Source organism: Diplotaxodon limnothrissa, linkage group LG14 (assembly GCF_057381915.1).
Source record: "Diplotaxodon limnothrissa isolate DT_005_m linkage group LG14, D_limnothrissa_male_GT1.1, whole genome shotgun sequence".
NCBI classification, from domain to species: Eukaryota; Metazoa; Chordata; class Actinopteri; order Cichliformes; family Cichlidae; genus Diplotaxodon; species Diplotaxodon limnothrissa.
The window spans coordinates 12,688,566-12,701,321 of NC_140609.1; the positions used below are offsets into that span (position 1 = coordinate 12,688,566).

The following is a 12,756-nucleotide window of genomic DNA, read 5'->3' on the forward strand; positions in this document are numbered from 1 at the left end:
TGTTCTACCAGACCCAGTGAAAAATGCAGGGAGCTTTCCTGTAGTTTAATATTCTTCAGGCTGCAATAGGTTTCTGCTCAACCACTCTGCTCAGAATATATGTCTTATTCAGTTTTGAGAGTGTGGTAAACCATGTTTTACCTTTGCAATCATAAATTCTTTTTACATTTTGTTTTGCTTTGAATACTACAGATATTATTTGTCATATTATCGGTAGTGTTTGTAGTTGAATAGTGTTATATTATTATTATGTGTTAGGATTTGATCAATCCATGACGTGCACAAATGCATTCACAATGGTCTTTAAAAGCAAATACATTTTTTCTCTCTAACAGCTGCTGTATTTACTTTCCTCTTCAGTCCTTCCTGTACTTGGTCAACCTCCTCTCCTCTTCCCAGTCGGTGTGGCAACTGCTGGGCCGACAGTCTTTGGCCAACAAAAGCGAATACACCCTGAGGGAGATGCCAACCTCCATACCTGTAAGTGTTTTTCTTCTTCTTCTTTTCCACACACTGCAGTTTTTTTTTGTCATCCATCTGAGGGCATGTTTGCACTTTTTATTTGGCCTCCAAACACCACCCACCCATTTGTTTTACTTCAAACGCATTCAAATAAACCCTCTCACACTGAGACTGATATACGTTCTCCACCTTACCCATTGTAAATTTCCACACAGTTTTCGTTTTGCACCCTATCCGGTGCATTCTTGTTCAAAGCCTCTCATTTTACTCCACAGGATTTGATTGACAGACTGATTGCCGTGAATTCGGATGGGAAGATTCATTCTCTCTTCCACTACGAAGAGAGTCACACATTCGGCCTAAGGTGGGATTCATTATTTTTTTCATATTACTTAACATCAGTGGGGAAGTAGACGATATCAGATTATCACCTGGTGACTGCACACACACTTCAGCCTCTGGCAATAGGAGACTGGCATGGTGACGTAATCGGCCTTAAAATGCGGCCTTTAAGGCTGCAGACCCTGAATTGGGATACAGCCTCTGAATCGCTGCATCTTGTAGCTGTGTCGTCTTAAATTGGTCATGTGATTTTGACGCGCCGGCGCGTCCGGCAACCCCAGAGGTTTAACTTAATATTTAAGTGTCTCTTGGTTTTAGACTAGTTGTTTAGTCTAATTTGATGTTTTAAACCAGAAAAGGAAGAAGAGGGCTTAGAATTACAGGTAAGAACTGCTCAGTGGTATGTGATAAACTGTAAATGTAAAGCTTACAGGTCAGTCCTCATGTTTTTAAATCAGATTTTGAGTCTGTACATGGCACATTATGCTTTTGCATGTTGTGAAATGTGCTGCAAAACAAACTGAGGTAAACTAACTGGTTTACTGTGATGGATTTAAAGTGTGTGTGACTGGTGCGCAGTGGCTGTGGTGCTCACGGTCAGAGTTCAGTCACAAAGAGGGTAACAGAGATGAATTTAAAGTTAAGGTGATGGTGCTTAGATTCATTCACAGACTGAAACCTTCACACCAACTTTATCCTGTGTCTCTTAGTTTTAGACTAGTTGTTTAGTCTATTTTGATGTTTTAAACCATATCACAGGGTTTTTACTCCACCATTTACGGGGTTTTAACAAGCAAACAAAAGACAGATCGTGATGTTTGAAAATGTTTTGGAAATATTCTTTAAAGATTAGATGTAAAATACGCAGAGGATAAATTCAATTGGTTTATTAGTTTATTACATAAGTTGAAAAAAAGTTAAACAAGTAAATAAAGAAACAACATAAAAGAAAAGTAAACAAAACAAATCGGTAAATAAAGGAAAATGGTAATAAGAAGGGAAAAAAAAAGAAAAGAGAAAACCCCAACAATCCCCTCTGAGCAAGCACTAGGCGACAGTGGGGAAGAAAAACTGCCTTTAAACGGGCAGAAACTTCCGGCAGAACCAGGCTCACGAGGGGCAGTCAACTGCCGGGACTGGTTGGGGTGAAAAAAGATGAAGGAGAGAGGGAAGAAGTGTTAGGAGAGAAGGGGAGAGGAGAGGTGAAAATTAAGATGGAACAGAGGTGGAGGGAGACGAGGTGACGTCAGCAGTAGAAAAAATAGAAAAAGTAGAAAAAGCAGGAGTGTCCCTCCTCCAGAAGAAGCGGAAACGTTTTTTCTTCTTTTCCATGAGCTTTTCCACGACCACTTTTTTCTCTAGGATGAGGGTTCTCAACTGATCGGTTGTTTCTTCAACTTCCTTCTCAAGTTTCTGGCATCTTTGCTCCATTTCTTTTAATAGATTGCACTTGTCTGTATTTTGCTGTTGTTTTTCCTTGTGCATCTTTTCTAACTGCTCATTTCTTCTTGTGATTTCTTGAAGCTTACGCTGCAGGTCTTCATTTATTTTCTCTTGTTGCTGCTTTTGTGCAAGCATTTCAGCGTTTTCACACTTCAAGTTGTCTGAGTTCAACAACATCTCATTAATGACCTCTGAGTGTTTTTTCGCCATTTCATTGATCCTACGCTGCATCTTTGAACGTCGTTTTTCCAATACTTCTCCTTCCAGTTCAGGTGTTCTGTCCTTCATTGTATTAATTTGTTCAGTTGTAGATTTCTTCTCTCCAAGTCCTGGAGAATACTTTTTTTTTCTTTTTCCTGTTGCTCTTTCTCTTGAAGAAGCTCTTTATTTTTGCACTCTGTTTCATCCAGCCTGACTGGATTTGGATTTATTGAAGAAGGACCACCAAAATCTTTGTTCTATTTGGTGTACATGTTAAGAGTTGCTGGACTAACAGTTGGTTTGATTTGCTTCAGAGAATCCTCAAAGTCTTTCATCTTAATGTTGCGCACCTCAGCAGCAGCTATAACACGGACTTGTTCTGGTGCCAACTCTCTTATTGGGCCAAGTGCAGCATCTTTGGCTAATGCTGTCAAATCGCTCCCTGAATATCCTTCAGTCACTTTTGCAAGACAGGACAGTTCGTCTTGGCTCAGTGGACTCCCGTGCGTTCCCAAAAGATTTTTCAGCAGCGTAAATCTTGTCTTCTCATCGGGTAAGGTCACATATACTCTTTTTGCAAAGCGCCTTAATATTGCTTCATCGAGCTCCTGGGGCCTGTTCGTTGCTCCCATTACAAGTACTCTGTCATCCTTTCCTGACTGCAACCCGTCAAACTCAATGAGGAACTCAGTTTTTAAACGGCGAGAGGCGTCGTGCTCCCCCTCCCTCCTTTGACAGAGCAAGCCGTCCACTTCATCGATGAAGATTACTGAGGGCTGTCTCTCTCTTGCAACTGCAAAGAGTGCTCGTACGAGCTTCTCGCCTTCTCCCACATATTTGGAGGTCAAACTAGCAGCACTGATGTTGAAGAATGTTGCATTAGACTCTGCAGCAACTGCTTTGGCGAGCATGGTCTTCCCATTTCCTGGTGGGCCAAATAAAAGCAAGCCACGTGCAGGAGCTCTCAGACCAGTAAAGAGATCAGGTCTTAAGGCAGGAAGGATGACAATTTCTTGAAGTGCTTGCTTTGCCAGATCCTGCCCTGCGATGTCATCAAATGACACAGTCGCTCCACTGTATACAATTTCATTTGTAATTAAGCTGACCAGTTTACTGTCCACATTCTTTTTCATATCCCTCTTCGGGGGCTGTTTCACAGCTGCCGGTCTTCCATTCTGAGTTTTTCCCACCCGAGCGGTTTTCTTTGCATCAGTTATTCTTAATGGAGGTCTTACAGAAGTGGAGGGTCTGATGGTGGTGGAAACACCTGCGGGTTGACTTTTAGGAACTGACTTTGGCTTACTTGCAATTGTTTTGGTCGACATTTCTCTTGCGCGACTTCCCCCCTGTTCACAGTCATAACACGGTAAACTAGTCATAAACGAAAACGTTTAGGCTATTTATCGCATTTAAAGGTCTTTCTTTGGGACAACGTCACAGAACACAGAAACGTCACAGGGCTTTGGAGCGTGATGTTACAGAGGTTTACAAATACTTTCAAATATAGCTCTGGTCGAACGTTTGAAGGCTGCGAACAAACTGACTAAAACTTGCTGCTCCTGACCCCTATTTATAGAAAAACTTCAAAGGCTCAAAGGCATGTGCTTGTGACATCATCACATGTCCTTGTGACATCATCACATGTCCTTGTGACATCATCACTCTTCATGAATCAGATTGTCACATGACATTTTAGAATGGGGATGTTTTTTTTTAAACCGTTTTCAAATTTAACCCTCTGTGGTCCAGGGTATAATTGGCCGTTCTTGACTATTTTTGATTTTACCTCTATATTTCACCTTTAAAATATGTTTTTCTTGCCTTATTTGGCACCATTATTTTCAGCACAACCTCAAATATCTGAAATTTGAGTTATTGTTTTCATTTTGGTATACTATATTAGCACAGTTGATCTAAATTAATAACACAATAAATTGTGTGTGCATCTCCTGTTTTGTCATGGTTGTATGTCCCGGTTCGTGACAGGCTGCATGAGCTCATCTGGTGGGAGTGTAGTACTGTAGTATTTCAGGCATAAAAACGTGGTTTTCACAGACCTTGTCACAGGGTCTGAGTCTAAGATTCAAATTGTAAACACACAAACACTCAGGCTTGCTGCAAACCTTAGCTGATCCCCCGTGGGCTTAATTTACTGCCATTGTTTACGCACCATTGTAATTGCTTCTCTAGTTTGGCATTACACTTTAATTATGGAATGTAATTATATTTTGTCTATTTTTAGTTGTGGCATTGTGTTGTAATTAATGAAGGGCCTGCACACTCCAATATCAATTTACAATTTAAATTCTCCACAGCATGTTTAACTACATTATGTTGTGCCTTTCCAGAATCCCAGATTTACTTACACATCTCCCTTTATGATACATTAGTACTACATTTGACCTAAACCTTTTCCATCCTTTTTCCAAACTCTCATTCATTTTTTACCTGATAACCAAAAACTGTGATAGTGAAAGGCTGAAATATTTCTAGGGGTATGAGATTTCTGTGTGTTTTCTGTAGGTGAGCAGCTGCGAGAAGTTTGGCTACGGGGTGATGGTGACACAGGTGGCAGCAACTGCTCCGGGAGTTGTGGCTCTGCACAGTTCAGGTACTATTGCAGTTATTTGGACACAACAAACACTTGTCAGCTGTGATGCTTAAGGCTTATATTATAAGTTGTTGTTGTTGTTTTTGTGTTGTCGGTATAAAGGAGACTTAAGGCAGCTTAGGGAGAAATGTATTTGTCAAACCGTTTTTGTTTGGGTAAGAAAGAGTAAGAAGAGGCGTTCTTTTTTGATAAATGGATTCACATATCAGTTGTATACTGATACTAGGTTTATCCATATGCAAAAGGCTCCAGGAAATACCGTACTCTTGTCAAAAGAGGTCAAAAAATGAAGCTAGTGAACAAATATTTTAATCCTGCATTCTTTCTATTGGCTAGAAGGGGCGACTCAACTGGTTATGGGAAAAGAAGTCTGATTACTTATCAGCCCTTCGCTTATAACAGCACCGCTGCGTTCTGAAACCTATTCTCTCCTATGACTTTACCCACGCAAGAACAGTTCCCTGCTGTGTTGAGCAGCGCTGGCTGTGGAGCACTCATGTGTTCCATGATGTGACATATGTTTGTGCCATCGATAAAAAGGCAGACTGACAGAAAGAAGGATGACCTCAAAAAGTGATATAGTCCAGACAGAGCTTACAAATGATGGGCCATTTGCTAAACCTGCAGCACACACTGCTTTCTATGTGAAAGAACCATTCTGTGAGAAAAACTCTACTGCTCATTTGATCTATGACCTCTGAAAAACAGTTCATGATTTCCATTACTATTCAATTATATAAAAAAAGTACATTCCCTGGGTTATACAGCACTGATATGCAAAGCTTAATTGTATATCTGTAACTCTAGAACTGCAGTATTTATAGTTTTCTTAGTTTAATATTTCAATTTCATATTCTTCTTCTAAGTATAAAATCCCTTTTGTTATATTTGTCTCGTTAATTTAACTGAAATACACTGAAAATTGCTCACAAATTAAGGTTTATGTGTCAATACAAATGCAGGTTTTATTGCTGGGAGCTTCCCGTGATGCACTGACTATTTCTTCTTCCATGACACTAATGTTTTGTCTTTGCTTCATCATTTATGTACTGTACTGTATCCCCAGTTTTCCAGCGAGGGCTGCGTACATTTTGATTGCATTAACGTTTTTATCCAGCCTTTATGTGCAAGCTTGAGCTGCAAAATTCAAATGTAGTTACTGACAGGCCAAAGTGCAACAGGGAAGAGATTAAATGGGATCAAAGGGAGTGGCATTATAAATTCCTTCCTTCCTGAGATTCAAATCCTCCAATCAAAACGGTGCCAGCAATGCAAAGACAGATTTCTTTAAAAGATTGGACACAATAACAAAGTCAGTCGTTTATTTATTAAAGCACTGTTAATAATTTTAGTTGCTGCTATTTCAAATAAATGTTTGGTACAACAAATTTCTCCGTGTTCTGTCTCAGGCTTTATTCGGGCCCTGGTACTAGAGCTATGGTCTGTTCTTGAGTGCAGCAGTGACGACATCAGAGTGGTCCGTCCCAAACCAACTCCCATTGACCCCATAGATAGGAGTTGCATTAAGGTATTGTATGTATGTGCGTGCGTGTGTGTGTGAGAGAGAGGGAGAAGGAGAAACTTCCTGGAGCCCACAATGCCCCAATTTTTAGATATCTACATAATAGTACAGACACAGATCTCTTAGAAGTTTTGCTTTTCCATCATGTTTTTAGCTCACTGGTTACAAAGGTGTTTAAATTGATTAAAATTAAATTGATTCCAATTATTATTAACCCAGGACTCAGAATAGTGGTCCATGTGTTGCTGTGATACCAGCAGCCATGTAGAAAATTCACTTGTGAATATTCATATTTAAGAAACTGGCAATAGTGATTTTGTTAACAAGAAAGGCTTTTTGCTGATTGGTTTATGGGTGTCTGGGCAAATAAGCCTTACTTTCATAAGACTGCATTTTTAGTTATGTTTTTGGCAGAATTTCTCTCAGGAAAGCTTCAACAAGCTCCAGCGTGAGCCTGTCTGTGTGTGTCTGATGCTTGGCCTCTGACAGCAGCCAAGTCATCTCTCTCAGAGAGACTAGCCAAGTGAATACGGACAGCCAGTGATGTGTAAACTGTGTCCTGCCACAGGCGACTTTAAAGTCTGCCTTATCAGTGGGTTATACATATATGCTGAGGTCAAAGGAAAACTAAATATACACACACCAGCACTTTGGTGAATTAACTCGAGTCTTTGCTTTAATCTGTGCTAAGTACAGTAGGAGGTTTGGTAGTACATATGAAGATAAGTTCACACATGCACAGAAACATCAGAAGACACATGAAAGTATAGATATTTCTATTTTAGAAAAAAAAATCCATCGTATCTTGTTTTTTTCTTTACGTTTCTTTGAAGCTGTTTAATATAATCTAAGTTGTAGCTCGTTTGTGCAAGTGTCTCTCTTTTTTTCCTTTGATGCTTTTGATGATATGTTTTCCCTGTTCTACCAGACCCAGTGAAAAATGCAGGGAGCTTTCCTGTAGTTTAATATTCTTCAGGCTGCAATAGGTTTCTGCTCAACCACTCTGCTCAGAATATATGTCTTATTCAGTTTTGAGAGTGTGGTAAACCATGTTTTATCTTTGCAATCATAAATTCTTTTTACATTTTGTTTTGCTTTGAATACTACAGATATTATTTGTCATATTATCGGTAGTGTTTGTAGTTGAATAGTGTTATATTATTATTATGTGTTAGGATTTGATCAATCCATGACGTGCACAAATGCATTCACAATGGTCTTTAAAAGCAAATACATTTTTTCTCTCTAACAGCTGCTGTATTTACTTTCCTCTTCAGTCCTTCCTGTACTTGGTCAACCTCCTCTCCTCTTCCCAGTCGGTGTGGCAACTGCTGGGCCGACAGTCTTTGGCCAACAAAAGCGAATACACCCTGAGGGAGATGCCAACCTCCATACCTGTAAGTGTTTTTCTTCTTCTTCTTTTCCACACACTGCAGTTTTTTTTTGTCATCCATCTGAGGGCATGTTTGCACTTTTTATTTGGCCTCCAAACACCACCCACCCATTTGTTTTACTTCAAACGCATTCAAATAAACCCTCTCACACTGAGACTGATATACGTTCTCCACCTTACCCATTGTAAATTTCCACACAGTTTTCGTTTTGCACCCTATCCGGTGCATTCTTGTTCAAAGCCTCTCATTTTACTCCACAGGATTTGATTGACAGACTGATTGCCGTGAATTCGGATGGGAAGATTCATTCTCTCTTCCACTACGAAGAGAGTCACACATTCGGCCTAAGGTGGGATTCATTATTTTTTTCATATTACTTAACATCAGTGGGGAAGTAGACGATATCAGATTATCACCTGGTGACTGCACACACACTTCAGCCTCTGGCAATAGGAGACTGGCATGGTGACGTAATCGGCCTTAAAATGCGGCCTTTAAGGCTGCAGACCCTGAATTGGGATACAGCCTCTGAATCGCTGCATCTTGTAGCTGTGTCGTCTTAAATTGGTCATGTGATTTTGACGCGCCGGCGCGTCCGGCAACCCCAGAGGTTTAACTTAATATTTAAGTGTCTCTTGGTTTTAGACTAGTTGTTTAGTCTAATTTGATGTTTTAAACCAGAAAAGGAAGAAGAGGGCTTAGAATTACAGGTAAGAACTGCTCAGTGGTATGTGATAAACTGTAAATGTAAAGCTTACAGGTCAGTCCTCATGTTTTTAAATCAGATTTTGAGTCTGTACATGGCACATTATGCTTTTGCATGTTGTGAAATGTGCTGCAAAACAAACTGAGGTAAACTAACTGGTTTACTGTGATGGATTTAAAGTGTGTGTGACTGGTGCGCAGTGGCTGTGGTGCTCACGGTCAGAGTTCAGTCACAAAGAGGGTAACAGAGATGAATTTAAAGTTAAGGTGATGGTGCTTAGATTCATTCACAGACTGAAACCTTCACACCAACTTTATCCTGTGTCTCTTAGTTTTAGACTAGTTGTTTAGTCTATTTTGATGTTTTAAACCATATCACAGGGTTTTTACTTCACCATTTACGGGGTTTTAACAAGCAAACAAAAGACAGATCGTGATGTTTGAAAATGTTTTGGAAATATTCTTTAAAGATTAGATGTAAAATACGCAGAGGATAAATTCAATTGGTTTATTAGTTTATTACATAAGTTGAAAAAAAGTTAAACAAGTAAATAAAGAAACAACGTAAAAGAAAAGTAAACAAAACAAATCGGTAAATAAAGGAAAATGGTAATAAGAAGGGGAAAAAAAAGAAAAGAGAAAACCCCAACAATCCCCTCTGAGCAAGCACTAGGCGACAGTGGGGAAGAAAAACTGCCTTTAAACGGGCAGAAACTTCCGGCAGAACCAGGCTCACGAGGGGCAGTCAACTGCCGGGACTGGTTGGGGTGAAAAAAGATGAAGGAGAGAGGGAAGAAGTGTTAGGAGAGAAGGGGAGAGGAGAGGTGAAAATTAAGATGGAACAGAGGTGGAGGGAGACGAGGTGACGTCAGCAGTAGAAAAAATAGAAAGAGTAGAAAAAGCAGGAGTGTCCCTCCTCCAGAAGAAGCGGAAACGTTTTTTCTTCTTTTCCATGAGCTTTTCCACGACCACTTTTTTCTCTAGGATGAGGGTTCTCAACTGATCGGTTGTTTCTTCAACTTCCTTCTCAAGTTTCTGGCATCTTTGCTCCATTTCTTTTAATAGATTGCACTTGTCTGTATTTTGCTGTTGTTTTTCCTTGTGCATCTTTTCTAACTGCTCATTTCTTCTTGTGATTTCTTGAAGCTTACGCTGCAGGTCTTCATTTATTTTCTCTTGTTGCTGCTTTTGTGCAAGCATTTCAGCGTTTTCACACTTCAAGTTGTCTGAGTTCAACAACATCTCATTAATGACCTCTGAGTGTTTTTTCGCCATTTCATTGATCCTACGCTGCATCTTTGAACGTCGTTTTTCCAATACTTCTCCTTCCAGTTCAGGTGTTCTGTCCTTCATTGTATTAATTTGTTCAGTTGTAGATTTCTTCTCTCCAAGTCCTGGAGAATACGTTTTTTTTCTTTTTCCTGTTGCTCTTTCTCTTGAAGAAGCTCTTTATTTTTGCACTCTGTTTCATCCAGCCTGACTGGATTTGGATTTATTGAAGGAGGACCACCAAAATCTTTGTTCTATTTGGTGTACATGTTAAGAGTTGCTGGACTAACAGTTGGTTTGATTTGCTTCAGAGAATCCTCAAAGTCTTTTATCTTAATGTTGCGCACCTCAGCAGCAGCTATAACACGGACTTGTTCTGGTGCCAACTCTCTTATTGGGCCAAGTGCAGCATCTTTGGCTAATGCTGTCAAATCGCTCCCTGAATATCCTTCAGTCACTTTTGCAAGACAGGACAGTTCGTCTTGGCTCAGTGGACTCCCGTGCGTTCCCAAAAGATTTTTCAGCAGCGTAAATCTTGTCTTCTCATCGGGTAAGGTCACATATACTCTTTTTGCAAAGCGCCTTAATATTGCTTCATCGAGCTCCTGGGGCCTGTTCGTTGCTCCCATTACAAGTACTCTGTCATCCTTTCCTGACTGCAACCCGTCAAACTCAATGAGGAACTCAGTTTTTAAACGGCGAGAGGCGTCGTGCTCCCCCTCCCTCCTTTGACAGAGCAAGCCGTCCACTTCATCGATGAAGATTACTGAGGGCTGTCTCTCTCTTGCAACTGCAAAGAGTGCTCGTACGAGCTTCTCGCCTTCTCCCACATATTTGGAGGTCAAACTAGCAGCACTGATGTTGAAGAATGTTGCATTAGACTCTGCAGCAACTGCTTTGGCGAGCATGGTCTTCCCATTTCCTGGTGGGCCAAATAAAAGCAAGCCACGTGCAGGAGCTCTCAGACCAGTAAAGAGATCAGGTCTTAAGGCAGGAAGGATGACAATTTCTTGAAGTGCTTGCTTTGCCAGATCCTGCCCTGCGATGTCATCAAATGACACAGTCGCTCCACTGTATACAATTTCATTTGTAATTAAGCTGACCAGTTTACTGTCCACATTCTTTTTCATATCCCTCTTCGGGGGCTGTTTCACAGCTGCCGGTCTTCCATTCTGAGTTTTTCCCACCCGAGCGGTTTTCTTTGCATCAGTTATTCTTAATGGAGGTCTTACAGAAGTGGAGGGTCTGATGGTGGTGGAAACACCTGCGGGTTGACTTTTAGGAACTGACTTTGGCTTACTTGCAATTGTTTTGGTCGACATTTCTCTTGCGCGACTTCCCCCCTGTTCACAGTCATAACACGGTAAACTAGTCATAAACGAAAACGTTTAGGCTATTTATCGCATTTAAAGGTCTTTCTTTGGGACAACGTCACAGAACACAGAAACGTCACAGGGCTTTGGAGCGTGATGTTACAGAGGTTTACAAATACTTTCAAATATAGCTCTGGTCGAACGTTTGAAGGCTGCGAACAAACTGACTAAAACTTGCTGCTCCTGACCCCTATTTATAGAAAAACTTCAAAGGCTCAAAGGCATGTGCTTGTGACATCATCACATGTCCTTGTGACATCATCACATGTCCTTGTGACATCATCACTCTTCATGAATCAGATTGTCACATGACATTTTAGAATGGGGATGTTTTTTTTTAAACCGTTTTCAAATTTAACCCTCTGTGGTCCAGGGTATAATTGGCCGTTCTTGACTATTTTTGATTTTACCTCTATATTTCACCTTTAAAATATGTTTTTCTTGCCTTATTTGGCACCATTATTTTCAGCACAACCTCAAATATCTGAAATTTGAGTTATTGTTTTCATTTTGGTATACTATATTAGCACAGTTGATCTAAATTAATAACACAATAAATTGTGTGTGCATCTCCTGTTTTGTCATGGTTGTATGTCCCGGTTCGTGACAGGCTGCATGAGCTCATCTGGTGGGAGTGTAGTACTGTAGTATTTCAGGCATAAAAACGTGGTTTTCACAGACCTTGTCACAGGGTCTGAGTCTAAGATTCAAATTGTAAACACACAAACACTCAGGCTTGCTGCAAACCTTAGCTGATCCCCCGTGGGCTTAATTTACTGCCATTGTTTACGCACCATTGTAATTGCTTCTCTAGTTTGGCATTACACTTTAATTATGGAATGTAATTATATTTTGTCTATTTTTAGTTGTGGCATTGTGTTGTAATTAATGAAGGGCCTGCACACTCCAATATCAATTTACAATTTAAATTCTCCACAGCATGTTTAACTACATTATGTTGTGCCTTTCCAGAATCCCAGATTTACTTACACATCTCCCTTTATGATACATTAGTACTACATTTGACCTAAACCTTTTCCATCCTTTTTCCAAACTCTCATTCATTTTTTACCTGATAACCAAAAACTGTGATAGTGAAAGGCTGAAATATTTCTAGGGGTATGAGATTTCTGTGTGTTTTCTGTAGGTGAGCAGCTGCGAGAAGTTTGGCTACGGGGTGATGGTGACACAGGTGGCAGCAACTGCTCCGGGAGTTGTGGCTCTGCACAGTTCAGGTACTATTGCAGTTATTTGGACACAACAAACACTTGTCAGCTGTGATGCTTAAGGCTTATATTATAAGTTGTTGTTGTTGTTTTTGTGTTGTCGGTATAAAGGAGACTTAAGGCAGCTTAGGGAGAAATGTATTTGTCAAACCGTTTTTGTTTGGGTAAGAAAGAGTAAGAAGAGGCGTTCTTTTTTGATAAATGGATT

At 40.2% G+C, this 12,756-nt stretch overlaps 2 pseudogenes; both read right to left on the reverse strand.

Moving 5' to 3' along the window:
- Positions 1 to 356: 356 nt before the first annotated feature.
- Positions 357 to 3,773, reverse strand: LOC146618526 (spastin pseudogene; annotated as a pseudogene).
- A 4,081-nt stretch (positions 3,774 to 7,854) lies between these two features.
- LOC146618527 (spastin pseudogene) lies at positions 7,855 to 11,271 on the reverse strand (annotated as a pseudogene).
- Between the last annotated feature and the right edge of the window lie 1,485 nt (positions 11,272 to 12,756).